Here is a 13,884-nt window from a genome sequence, read left to right as displayed (position 1 = left end):
TTGGGAGACACTGTGCCTGGGTCTGGTCGTAGAGTATTGAGGTAGAGGGTGGTGTGTGATGCTGACAGGGAACTCACTGGTGCATTGAGTTTTAGCATTCGTGGCTCTGAGAAGCATTGAGGCATTGAATTGTGAATTAGGAGTTGAGAGTTGGAAGTGCAGGCCTGTAGTTTAGAAAGAGATGTGGGAATCAGTGTAGATCTGGTTGATGTAGGTAGTAATTGAAAGCATGTTGACCAGAGCTGGTGTGTGTCTTGGGTGCTGGGCAGAGGGCAGACAGAACCAAAGTTCTTCCAGGTCAAGGTGTTGGTCGTTTTCCTGTTGAGCCCAAGTTTATGACTCTGCCTCCACCTAGCTTGGCTTCTCAGCAAGAGAAGTATGTTTGCATGTCTGCAGCTCCCCGTCTTTCAACAAGTCATAATGATTCCTAGTCTCAACATGTTGGAGAGCTCTCTAGGTTCCTTTCTTCAGTTTAATTTCCCCAGGGATAATTGGTGAAAGAAATCTGTCTATATTTAAATCTCATCAAAGGACCAATATGTTAACATTTCAACCATCAATATTTTTCAAAAACTTAGTTTGCTCCTCATATTACCAATACACTAAAGCCTAGGCTTCACGTGCATCTCAGAGTCACAAATGCTAAAACTCAGCGCAACAGGGAGTCCAGTTTAGGAGATTAGATCCTTCCAAACAATAAAACATTGATTGCAAACTTAATATTAATTAATCTTTTAATAATGACCACATATCACATATCCATCCAAATGCTTTGAACGCCTTGAAAAGCAGACACACACTATTGTTGTAGAGTCTGACTCATTTATTCTTGTACAAAAAAGTTACAAAGAACTAATCCCATTGACCAAAATGTGGTTCCTCATTATCTCTATTTTGATTTTGGCCCTTTCCTTCTCCCAATTCCAATCTAATTCTGCTTCTGCTTCTTATTTCTTTCCTGGATTAGAATTTTACTTTCCTAACCTGGCAAGTGAGATTACTTTCTCAGACTGTCTAAGGCAACAGTTTGATGTTGACAGTTGGCCGTTTAGAGTCGTAAACAAGGGATCTGGATGAATTTCCACTGTTTTTCTGCAGGGGTCTGTTATACAGTTGGAAAGAGCCCTTTTAAGAGTTGTGTTGTGAGCTGACAAAACAGATATTTTGACATTTTAATTTGAACGTCTCCACTTGATGTTGTTACCTGACATAAGTAAGTCTCCTTCACAAGCCTTTGCTTCCAGTGCCTTTCTGTTTGTTAGCTCTGTCCAAAGACAACTGTGGAAGTCTATTTTGGAACTGTTTTGTTTCCCCATCTCTCAGCCTTCAGTCTCTGTAGAGATCTTTCTAGAGATCCATCCTGGACTACTACGGCAGGAAGCGTTGGTGGTTCAGTGGTAGAATTCTCCCCTCACGCGCGAGTGACCGGGTTTGATTCCCGGCTAATGCAGTGAGCCTAACACTTTACCCACTCTGTCCTTTCGTGCCTCCTCCTTGCTTGCCTGTAGCACGGGCAGCTCTGGGTAAGCCTGGTCATTTTGTGGTTCTGGCCACCAGGAGTAGGAAAATGAGAACTAAAAGCCATAGTTCAGTTCTGAGCAGAGCACAGTAAGGAGTCGATCTAAACCAGGACTTGGCAGAGCCCTGGGGCACTGAGGTGCTCGCGTGTATGGAGTAGCATCTGGCGTGGGGCAGAGGAACCACCTCGCTCTCGAGTTCCTACCTTTCAACCCGCAAATGTTTCCGGTGGGTCTGCGATTTTGAATATTTGGACCTAAGACCATTCTTACTTTCAGCCTTTCTCCTGGAAGATCCCAGGAACCCAAAGAGCCATCAGGTCACTGAATCGCGTCCGGGGCCTTGGGCTCACCGCCGGACCACGTCTCACCGTGGAGCGAGGATCAAGAGATGAAGGTCCTGGAAGGAGAACAGCCGCGGGCCGGAGGACAAGCCAGTGGCGGGGGAGGCGTCGGTGGCGTCAGCAGCCCAAGGAAGGGGGAGGCGTGTGGAGAGGAACCCGTGTGGACCGGCGGGGAGCTGCGGAGAGGGGGCCTCGTGCAGAGGTGGCGAGAGGCCCCTGGGTCTGTACACCAAACACCTCGACCCAAATTTTTAACATCGTCAGCCACCGGTGCCTCCGCGTGTGCCGTGGGCCCGTCGGTGTTCAGGGAAGGATTCCGTGTGTAGCTGGAAATGTGTCAACACGTGTGAGCCTGAAAATTGTATTTTTGTGTGTGTGTGTGTGTGTGTGTGTGTGTGTGAGGAAGATCATCCCCGAGCTAACATCCATGCCAATCCTCCCTTTTTTTTTTTTTTTTTTTTTTGCTGTGGAAGACTGACCCTGAGCTAACATCCGAATGGATCTTCCTCCACTTTATGTGGGAGGCCGCCACAGCATGGCCTGACAAGCGGTGCGCTGGCGCTCTGTGACATGGCCAGCCCCCCTGGAAACTGTCTTTTTAAGAAGAGAAACCAAACTACAGAATCTGGGAAATGTTTATCCGGTTTTGTTTTATGCCACTTGGACGCTCCTTCTTAAAGCACTGCGATTTGAGGGTACTGGGGAGGGGCGTTAGAGAGACTATGGTGATTAATTTTCATCCAAAAATCTTGGGAGGATTCCTCTACCTAACTGTAGTTTCAAATCGAAGATAGTGACATTTTGGGAGTTTTTATTCTTTCTGTTTTAAAGATAAACTTCATTTATTCAATTTCAAGAGTTTCCTTCTTCTGAGATTGTCTTTCTACATTTTGAGTTTGAAACGATGGCAGTACTATGTTGGAACCATCGAAGTTGTTTTATTCATTTCTTTATTTTTAAATTCTCTTGGAAATCTGAAATTTTAGTGAATAAATTCTGAACTGTGATACACAGTTTCTTGTTTTTGAATATTTCTCTGTAAACAGGAATCGGGATTTAGATGGTGGGGATGGAGAGGAGTAGGAGTTCTATCTATGTAAAGGAAAATGCTGGATTACTTACACGATGGAGTAAAGTTTTTAAAGACTGTAACGTCTCCCAGTTTCCCCTTTACTGTTTGCTGAAAATAAAATCTGCCTCTGATGCTCTTCCTTACCCACTCCTGGCCTGTGAGAAGCTTCCTGCATATTCAGGTCATCTTCTTCTCCTCCTTCCCCTCCTCCTTCTCCTCCTCCTCCTCCTCGACCTCCTCCTTCTCCTCCTCAGCCTTGTCCTCCTCCTCTTCCGCTTCCGCTTCCTTTTCCTCTCCTCCTCCTCCTCCTCCTCCTCCTCCTTCTCCTTTTTCTCCTTCTTCAAGGAAGAAGCTGGAGGGAGGTGGGGTCGGGGGGAGAAGACCCACAAGGCTAGGACAGCAGGAGAATTTTGTTGGAGAGCTTGGAGGAGAGGAAGGAAAGAGGACCTGTGGGTTATGAAATCAGCGATGGGAAAGCAAAGGAGAGATTTGAATAGTTATGGTTCGGCCTATAGCCTTTTCAGGAGCATTCAAATAATACATATAAAGGGATTTAGCTTGTGTTTTCAATTACAGGTTGGGTCCTGGAGAGTACTCTTTGAGCTCACATCATCCTAAAGCTCAGCTCCACGGGCCTGTCTCCCTAGGGTTGTCCTTGGCTGTAGTGAGGAGTGATCTCCACACCTTTCTCTTGAAACTAAATCTTGGAATCTCAGCAACATTCTGTCTCCCATAAGATTAATTTGTGGGGAAAGGAGGAGAGTTTGAAAAATGAGTAATATACACAAAGTAAAATGCACGGAACCTATATGTACAATATAACAAATGATTATAATGCACACATCTGTGTAACCTACACACAGATGAAGAAGTAAGATAGTATTAGTCCTTTAGTCAATTCCTCCCATGTTTTACCAGGTCATAACCTTCTACTTTATCGCCCACTCTCACTTAATTCTTCTTCTTCTTTTATTTTTCCTCTGATCTGTAATGTTTCTCATTGAGATTTTGTTTTTACTATCCCTTATTGGTAACGAATTTGAGCACCATCACATGTTTGTTAGGCAGTTGGATTTTCTCTTATAAGGTTTTTTTCCCCCAAGACCTTGGTGAGTTTTCTATAGGCCTGTCTTTTTCTTCTCATTTTGCAAGAATTCGTTAAATATCTTTGGTACCAGTTGATTATGCCAACTGCATATACATTGGCCCAAATTGTGACTTGTCTTTTTATGCTTTATTCTGTGTTTTGATGAACAGAGATTCTTGATGTAGTCAAAGTGATCAGTCTCTTCATTAAGAATTAATCTTTTTGTCTTATGTTTAACATCCTTGCTTACCCTTGAGACCATGGAAATACCCTGCTATACATATCAACTAAAATTATTTTAGGTTTCATTTCACATCTAGGTGCTTAATCCACATTGAAATGATTTTGGTTTGGTGAAGGTAGGGATCATATTTCATTTCCTCCTTTCCTGCCCCACTATATGTGATTGAATTATATGCTATAATTGTTGAACGTTTATAATGTTTTTAATAACCTTTGTTGTTTGAATCCTCAGTTTAGCTCACTTTCTCTGATTTTTAATTTTTGTATATACCAAATAAACTCAATTCTCTTAATAATTCTAGTAATTTATCTTTCATATATGTAAATAATTATAGTATTAATTTTTCATTTTCACTTCTTATATCTTTTATTTCTTTTTCTTGCCTTCCCTCGATGGCTAAGCTCTGCATCACAGTGGTGAAGAGAAGTGATAACAGTAGGCCTATTTGTCTGACTTCTGATGGTTCCTGATTGGTCAGGGTGCGGGAGAAAGTCAGTATTTTATCACCAACTATAATGTTTGCTGAAGGTTTTTTGTTTGTTTATTTTTGCTTGGAGGCTACCCTTTAGCAGATTATGTTCTCTTCTATTCCTAGTATCCTAAGGGGTTTTTTCAAAATCATAATTTGAGGGTGAATTTTTCAAACACCTTTTCTGTGTTTTAGTGATTATGATTTTCCTCCTTTAAGCTGTTAATGTGATGAATTAGATTAATTTAAAACAAATAAACCTGAGCAGGATGCTTGGCAGCCCTGTGAAGCTCCTTCTGCGGGGGGGCGGGGGGGGGTGCTGACTTGGAGATAAGCGAGAGCGGTGTGGCCTGAGAAGCAGCCTGCCGGTGTTTCCCTTCCTCTGCGGGAGTCGAAGACTCTGTGCGAGGAGCACAGGGCACGACCTCTGCAGATGAAAGGAAAATGGGTACGTGGGCACTGACGAAGCAAAACTGTTCCTGACCTGGAATCGAACCCTGGCCATGGCGGTGAAAGCGCCAAATCCTAGCCACTAGACCACCAGGGAGCTAAAGGTTATCCCTTCTTTTCCTCGCTTCCGACCAGGGTGACAATTTCTCTGCGCTCTGGGAGGCCTTGGGCCTGCGGGAGGGGGTCACCCGTCTCACCAGGAATTCTTGCATAAGGCCGTTCCCTCCCTGCTTTCTGCAAAACAGGAGCCCGCAGGCGACGCACCGAGCGCCCCCGAGGCCGCCAGGTCCACCAGTCCCGGAGCGAGCTGCCTCGTCCCGGCGGCACCTCAGAACTGCCTCTGGAGACGCGCCTCTGCGAGGCGCCCACGTGTGGAGAGAAGGTCGCCGGAACCGGGGAGTGGACAAGGTTGGCGGGGAGGAAGTGGGAGGGGAGGCGCCCAGGGTGAGAAGGGGCCGAGCACCGCGACCCCGGCATCTCCAGCCTCAGTTCTGTAGAGGGAGCCAGAAAGGGTCCTGACAGGACAGAAAGGCGGCGGAGCCTCTCTTATTGCGTAGGCGGAGGAGAGGCTAAAGGGAAGAGAAGAAAAATCCTGTGAGGTTTCGAGATCTACCGTTACCGTGAAGCCGACCTCCTCCGGAACCGCGGTCCCCCGTGACTGCTGACGGTGAGTGGAGTCCCGTCTCCAGCTTGCCAAAGTAGTCAAAGCTAGTCAAAGCGGACGACGATGGCCCGGGTACCGGTGAGGAGGCAATCCCCAGTCCGCCCACTCGCCCCTAGTACTTGAACTTCCCCACCCAGGATTTCTGTGGATGCAACTGAGTACTTTTTATTTTCCCAATTGCTCTCATTTGAAGAAAGGATCCATCTGGTGTGAGGCATGTGCAAAAACCTCTACAGTAAGGAAAGCAACTATTGTTGAGAGTGTCACATTCTTCTCTCGCGCCCTTAATTTTTTCTTTTTTTTCTTGTGAAATTTTCGTTGTACATTATTGTTTATCAGTCACCATATAAGTGCATCCCTCCACCCCTTGTGCCCACCCCCCACCCCCCTAGCCCTGGTAACCACCAAACAGTTCTATCTGTTGGTGTGTTGGTTTATCTTCCACATATGAGTGAAATCATGCACTGTTTGTCTTTCTCTTTCTGGCTTATTTCACTTAACATAATACCCTCCAGGTGCATCCATGTTGTTGCAAATGGGACGATTTTGTCTTTTTTTATGGCTGAGTAGTATTCCATGGTATATATATACCACATCTTCTTGATCCAGTCATCAGTCGAGGGACACTTGGGTTGCTTCCATACCTTGGCTATAGTGAATAATGCTGCGATGAACATAGGGGTCTCACCCCCTTAATTTTTATGGCACTTTCCCAGGTAGAGTCCCCACGTTGGGCCCATTCTACTCTTAATGCGCAACTGGTGGAACCTAAGAGAAGTCTAGAAGGTTCACAGAGGAATGTTTGAAGCACGGTAGGCATTTTTATTTAAGCGGGCATTCCAAAAACACAAAACAAACATATCAAGCTCACCTGTGCCTTTTCTACAAAGATGGGGAAGAAGAATTATACATAAACAAATGGAAAACGTCATAGATTGGACTTAAGTGTCTGCTGTTTCCACTGAAGTCCTTCTTCCCTGGATACGCTGGTCAGTGTCTTCTCTTTCTCCAAAATATGACATCCAGTGCCAGACGCTAAAATCGGTTTTCTGGTTCCAGCCTACTTTTCCCCTCTCTGTATCTCTGCCTCTTCCTCCTCTTCTTTCATATGCAGAAAAAGTCAGCTCTCCCTCAGCCTCCGATTTGCAACATGGCACCCGAAGATCAGTTTAGCAAATTGGGGACCCTCCGTGGGACTCTATGACAAAAACAGCATGAAGAGGAGTTCTCTGGTTGGCCCAATCTGGCAGATGAAAATGTTGAGGCACTGCCAAAAGTTCAGAACTAGCAGAGGTGAAACCACTGGATCACTGAAATAGTAATTAGTAAATGTTTATTGTGCACAAAAAGACAGTTCGGGAAATAGGAGCGCTCAAACCGAATGTGGAATGAGGCTCAGAGGTATATCGTTATAAAGCATCTCACACGGTGAGGAGGCAGTGGCTGTTCGTTCTTCACAGTGATTGGCTATTACATTAGAGTTTTACTAGTGATAGGGAATTGGTTAAAAGCAGTTACCTCACATCAATTTTGGGGAACGGTTTAAGTTTCATTTATGATTTTCAGAGGCATTAACAAGAAGTGGCCCTAGTTAAGTTCTACTTGTTTTGCAAAATAAGCTCAATTCGCTTTCGCTTGTATGACTAAACTGGTTTGTCTGCTCAGGGGAATTTTCAAGTCTGATCTCCATTTGTGTCTGATTTTAACAACTCCCCCCTTTTGGTCATGCTCTTACCCCTAGAGCATGACCACCCAGTACAGCCTTACTCTCGGTTACCGCTGTTGATGTAGTCAGGCCGAAGAATCACATAGTCGCTGTTTCTGCTAGCTGAGTCGTCAGGACGGAGGGTCATGTAGTCACCGATATCATCATTTATGCGGTTATCATCGAGTTCTTCCAGGTGTCGGATCCTGATGGATACCATATGGCGTGCGAGTGGCTGCCGACAGGCATTAAAAATCCTTGAGAGCATACGCCGCACCAGAGAGGTTAATATGATGGCTCTACGGAGAACAACAGCCAAGGACTGAAAACGCCCCCGGAGCGCAGGTTCCCAGGAGCCAAGGTTTAACCAGCTAGGTAGGTGTACGGGAAGAGGCTTCACTATTCTGATGAAACACTTTATCTGGCATTAAAGATCCTTTAGATTTTGAGTAACACAGAAACAACATTTTTCACCAATTGTACCACATGAGCCTCCTTGCTGAGCAGTTAGAGCATCCAGGACGCTCCTATTTTGGAGTACCACGGAAGATAAACCATTTACCTCAGTTTACTTCTGCTCAGACAGAACGGCCCTGTCCCCAGGTTAGCGCACTGTAGGGTTTCCTTCCTTTCTCCCGACCTCCTCGGACCTGGTGGCCGGCGGAAAGAGCCGCTCTCAGCCTCCCAGGTAGGGGACGCAGCCCCGTGCGGGTTTGGACACAAAGTAAAAGCGAAACACCAGGCATGACAGATAACAGTGCCGTGACTCGGATTCGAACCGAGGTTGCTGCGGCCACAACGCAGAGTACTAACCACTATACGATCACGGCGCGCCACAGTGCCGGCGTCGAGCTGTGTCCTTGCTCGACGAGTTTTGATGTTACAGCACTCCAATTACTCCGCTGCTTTGTTCTTGTACAGCGGCAGGTACTCCTGTTCTTCTCTTTCGTGCCCGCTCTCCATTTTCCCTCCCTTCCTTCCTCTCCATTCCGGTACACGATTAAAAACACAACAAAACAATTCCTGTCTCCCCAAATCCGGCCCGCGCCTCTGCACAGGCCTCCTGGGAAGCCTCGTTGTCCTCCGTCCACGCCTCCCCCGCTTCTTTTCCCGCCTCCTCGCGTTTGCCCCTTTCGACTACCCCCGACCCCGACTTCCCAGCTCCCGCCCCCCACCGACCGCAGCCCAGCCGAGCGGAGCGAGGGGAGCGCCAGCGGCGCAAACGGTCGGGTGAAGGCGGAGCAAACGGGAGGAGCCATCACCGGAGCCCAGCGGGGGGTCAGCTTCCCTTGGGGCCCACTCGGCTCAGGCCTCGGGGTCGCGGCCCCGGCGTCTCCGTGGCGCTGGCATCTAAGGGGGTTGTGGTGCAAGGCGGGGCGAGGCCGTTAGGCTGCCCTTTGCCTTTGCAATCACCCAACGCATGGGTTTCAAACGAGACGAACACGCTGGCTGCGTCGCCTCCCCCTCTCCGGTTTTCGAGGATTTGGAGCCTGGACAGCTGTCCTGCAAAAGGCAGGGGGCTGCGCCTAGCGGTGAATGAGTGCTCACTCTCTGGGGGGGTGAGAATATGGCATCGCCGTGTCTCTGTGGCGCAACCGGTTAGCGCGTTCGGCTGTTAACCGAAAGGTTGGTGGTTCAACCCCACTCAGGGACGCATCTCGCCTTTTTCAGTGTTTGCAATTGTTTCTACTGTTGAGGGAAATAATCAATAATCATTCTATAGCAGAGAGTTATATTCAAATCAAGCCAAGGACTATAGCCCGGGGAGTGCATCCTTCTCAAGGGAAGAAAGTCCTCTGAAGAAGAATGGTCTTCAGTAGCATTATATACCATTTCCAATCAAAGAGACATACACTAAGCATGACAGGGGTACACTCTTTCAAGGATTCAAGGAGATATTTTCTTACAGATTAGCACGCACACAGCGGATCAACATGACTCCTGGCCTCATGGGAAGGAAAATGTACCTTCAAAAAGTACTAAGGCGTCATAAGAAGGGAGGCATCAATTCTCATCTTCCAAGAGTACATTCTTTACTTTGGGATAATGATTAAAGCGGATGTACAATGAATGTTTGACAGGCCGTAAGTCAGGCTTCTTTGGTTTAAATAAAATTTAGGCCAAATTGAGTTTAAACCAGAATGGCTTCCCCATACACCTCAAGATATAACATTTTCTTGCATCACTACTCTGCACATCCTCTCACGTAAAGGTGGAGAGAGGACTCCTCCACTGCCACTCTCCTGCTCTGTGTGTCTCGTCCCGCACGGGAGGACCTAAACGAAGATCGTAAGATCATCACGGATCCTCACAGAAGAGCTCTGGAAAACGTTTGTTTGTACCAGTATTTACTTAACCCTTTCCATATACTTTTAAAATTAAGTTGGTTCTATGACTTCATGTCAGCACTCTTGTACACATATCTTTGGCCACTTGTACTAGTATTTCTATAGGGTAGAGTCCCGGAAGAGCAATTGCTCTTTTGTAGTGTTTACATGGTTTCTATATGATTCCATTTTCTCTCCTTTGTTGGCTTATTAGCTATAACTCTTTGTTATTTCAGCGACTGCTTTAGGATTTATAACATACATCTGTAACGTACCACAGTCTGCCTTCAAGTGACATCATACCTCTTCACATTTCTCCCACACTAAATCTGGTTCCTGGACATTCTCGCCCGCTCTCTCTCCCCACATGTGTGTCTGTGTCTCTCTGTCTGTCTCTCTCTGTCCCTCATTTTCTAGGCTGCTCCCAATCTTACCCACTCTCTTCTTCTCCTTTTCACCTTTCCAGAACCTCCCATTAGATGCCTTCAATCATCAAGCATTTATTAGGTGCTCACTAGGTGCCAGGTCCTGCTCTGAGAGAGAGGCTGCATCCTGAGCAAACCCAAGGTCCCTGCCCTGTGGCGCCCACATCTGGAGGCATCAAAAAGGGGGGCAGGTATGTGGGAGCACAGCTAGTTCATGTCCTTCCAGAGTGCTTCCGCCAGCCCTGGCCTAGGGGCACTCGCGGTGATCGCCACGAGAGAAGCATGGTGCAGAATGGGAAAATGGATGACTTCAGATCTAGAAGTCAGGAAACCAAGAAACAGGAAAAATTTTTTCTTGAATAAACAAGCAGTTCAGGAAAGCAGCAGCCGTCCAGTGACGGCTCCTCACTTCCTGGAGCAGACACTGCATGTGTTTTACACTTCTTAAAGTGACAGTGATGGCAGGGCTCACCAATATCCCCTAAGGGTACCCACACCTCCTCTTAACCTGTTAACATACGGCACTCTGTAACCTATAAAAATATGCAGTAGCATTATATTAACACAGTGTTTTGTTATTTCTATCTTAGTTAGAAAATCTCTGGGCAAAGATTATACATTAATTAACTCAATTTAATATCAGTCATAGAACTTAAAGATAACGATAGATCTTAAAATCGTAAATTGAGTTGACACATCATAAAGAAATACGTGTTGGAATCATATATCAGACGATACCTAAAAATGTGTCCCCAAAAATGGCAAGTGGAACAATTGAGTCACTATGACTTCTAGAATTATTAGGCTTAACCTACATTTAGAAGATATCCTAAGGTGTATATAATTTACTGGAATAGATAATTTAGAATTTTATAAATTTAATATTTATTGAAGTGAAAGTTTGGTCATTTGACCAGTAAAACCAGTATAGGAAATTTAGGCAGTTCAGTGTCATTAGGATTTTGAAGAGAAAATAAACCCAAGACTTGTATAAACTAGAGTACTATGCATCCACTATTTTCTACATTATTAGAAAATCTGGAAGACAACATAAAGTAGTTTTTAGGCCAAAATAATTAAATCAGTCTAATGCATATGAGGAGTCATCTTTAGAAATGTGACATGACATAAACATTTTCTATGCCATTATATGTCAATTATTAAAATTCTTTAAAGTATTTAAAAGTATTTGAGATTCATCCTTATTATCAACTTGAATTTTTTTCTTGTAGGTAGCACTGAGACCACTAATCTATCTACAGCTAAACCTTTTTTTTTTTTTTCCCCTGAGTCACAGGTTCAGCAAGAAAGGAAATGCAAGGAAAAACCCCATCGATAGCATCTTTGGACTCCACAGGGACCCTGGAAATAGAAGCTCTGTCACTATCCCACTTTGGGGAGAGGCACAACTGAGTATGCAGCACAAATCAGGATGCCTCTGTCTGCTTGGACTCAGACTGAAGCCAGGACCAGGTCAGGGTCAGGTCAAGACAAGACTAAGCACCATTGTCACAGGGCAGCCGCCTACCTGCCAGCCCCAGATACACAATTCTGGGAAGCTCTTGAGAACTCTTCCCTTCCCTCTGATGCATTTTCCTCCTGCTCCCTTCATCCTCCCACCACAGGAAAGGATTCTTCACCTTTTTGTTGGGTCAGAACCGTTTCAGATCCCAGCAGGGCACAGAGAGCCAGGCAGGAGCCAAGGGGGCAGCTGCACTTCCCTGAAGAGTCTCCCTCAAGAGGCGGGCAGTTCTAGAGCTCAGACTGACCCAAGACTCCACTGCCTGCCAAAGCAACCGGGAGGGGTCTGGAGGGCAGTGGGTGCTTGGGGGATGACAACCTAATCTGTTCCTACAAGTGCAGGGCAGGCCTGGCCTGCACTATCCTTTAGGTGGAACAGGGGTCACGTTCCTGAAAGGGCAAGAGGGGCCTCCTCCAGAGGACAAAGCCCTCCCCTGGCCTTGGAGGAAAAGGCTTCCACCTCGTTTGAGGGACATTGCCAAAGGAAAGGAGCAACAGCGGTCCACTAAGGATCTTGAGATGTCTTTAATTACTCTCAAAGGATGTGGGAAATCATGTATGTGGAGAGAGAGTGAGCAAGCAAATGTGGGAAATTGTTAACTGGTGCATTTAGGGGAAGAAATAGGATGTTACTATTCTGGCAACTTTTTTGAATGTTTCTTTTTTCTTCTCTTCTCTTCTCCCTTTCTTTCTTTCTTTTTTATTATTTTTATTTTTTTCTTTTAAAGGAGCGACTGAAACTCACGTTCAAGTTCTCTTTAGGTGAAAAGTCTGAAAGCGAGACATTAGGTTTCTGAGTTCAAGGGAGACAGAGTGCAGGCTGCCCATCACATCTCACCTCTCCCAGCCTGGGAGATGCCTTCGACCCTGTGGCCCGGCCTCTGCACACAGGCTCTTCTCTGCATCTAGACTTTGGGGCCCACCACACCTCTGGGGATGGAGAGGAAGACTCCTACATGCGGAGACGTCTCCAAAAGACTTCCTTGATCGGGAATCGAGCTGGGAGTGGCAGTGAAAGCACCAAATCTTAGCCCCAGACCACCAGGGAGCCACACAAGGATTCTACTTTGGTCTTTCCAGATGAAAATTCTGAAAGTAAAGGTTAGATTTCTGCGACCCAGAGAGCAGAAGTGGAGGCGATTCCCAGCGGCCCAGGGCTGAATGCAGCTGTGCAAGGCTCCCAGCCCTTACCCCGCAGCTCATCACTCCTCACCTCTCCCAGCCTGGGCGACGCTTTGGGCTCTGAGGCCTGACCACGAGGAAACTGGTCGGTGTTCCGTTCTAGTCCAGCTTCAGCACTGTGTGCGGCAGAGCCAAGGACATGCTCTCTTTGTGAACCCCGGTTTCCTTCTGAGTAAGGTGCGGACTCGGCTCTCAGGGGGTGAGGAGCGGAGTCCGTCTGCTCCTTGATCTCTGAACTGGCTCAAGGGGCTCTCCTGATAACGGCACGTGTACAGGCTCCTTTGGTGCCCAGACCAGCTCAATCAGTGGAGCATGAGACTCCATCTACGTGTCTTGGACTGGAGCCCCAAGTGCAGTCTTCGGTTCGCTTTTCTTTTGCTCGGTCCCGCAAATCAGCCTGTTCCTCAAGTGTGCTGAGGTGGGGAAAGCCAAGCGTGCTTCACAGGAAAGAAGTTCTTGGTTTTCAGAGAGACATGATACCTGTCAACCTTGTAGAGAAGATTTAGGCGCTTAGATGAGAAGGTGAGGGATTTCTGGATCCAAAAGTAAGCTGAAGTCAGCCTAGTCCTGCGACCTCCTTGGACTGACTGTGTCCTGGTCTCCAATCTGACTCAGAGCAGACAAGCAAGGCCGGTTTCCTAGTGCTGAGTAGGCTTTCAGGTTGTAATTGAAGTTTTCCCATGTTTCTTGTGAATCAAAATGCAGCTGCGCCCGCTCCTCCACGCCCGCCTCCCTCTTCTTTTCTTGTTTTTCAAACATGTAGGTAACTGTCAGGAAAAGGAGGTTGTCTCCGGCCGGTTTTGAACCAGGACCTTTCGCGTGTGAGCTCGAACGTGATAACCACTACACTGCAGAGACAAGGAAGTTGTTTGGACCT

General features: G+C 46.6%; 3 non-coding genes across 3 annotated transcripts; 2 read left to right on the top strand and 1 right to left on the bottom strand.

Annotated features, from left to right (window-relative positions):
• Positions 1–1,380: 1,380 nt before the first annotated feature.
• Positions 1,381–1,450, top strand: TRNAV-CAC (transfer RNA valine (anticodon CAC)). The gene has a single exon. It is a non-coding gene; the product is annotated as a tRNA-Val (tRNA).
• Positions 1,451–8,310: 6,860 nt separating this feature from the next.
• On the bottom strand, positions 8,311–8,382 carry TRNAH-GUG (transfer RNA histidin (anticodon GUG)). The gene has a single exon. It is a non-coding gene; the product is annotated as a tRNA-His (tRNA).
• A 750-nt stretch (positions 8,383–9,132) lies between these two features.
• TRNAN-GUU (transfer RNA asparagine (anticodon GUU)) lies at positions 9,133–9,206 on the top strand. The gene has a single exon. It is a non-coding gene; the product is annotated as a tRNA-Asn (tRNA).
• Positions 9,207–13,884: the final 4,678 nt, after the last annotated feature.

The sequence above is a fragment of the Ceratotherium simum genome, chromosome 2 (genome assembly GCF_057802395.1).
Source record: "Ceratotherium simum simum isolate JZ-2026a chromosome 2, ASM5780239v1, whole genome shotgun sequence".
NCBI lineage: Eukaryota > Metazoa > Chordata > Mammalia > Perissodactyla > Rhinocerotidae > Ceratotherium > Ceratotherium simum.
Note: the sequence above shows the minus strand (reverse complement) of the source record. Positions and strands in the feature narration are given on the sequence as shown.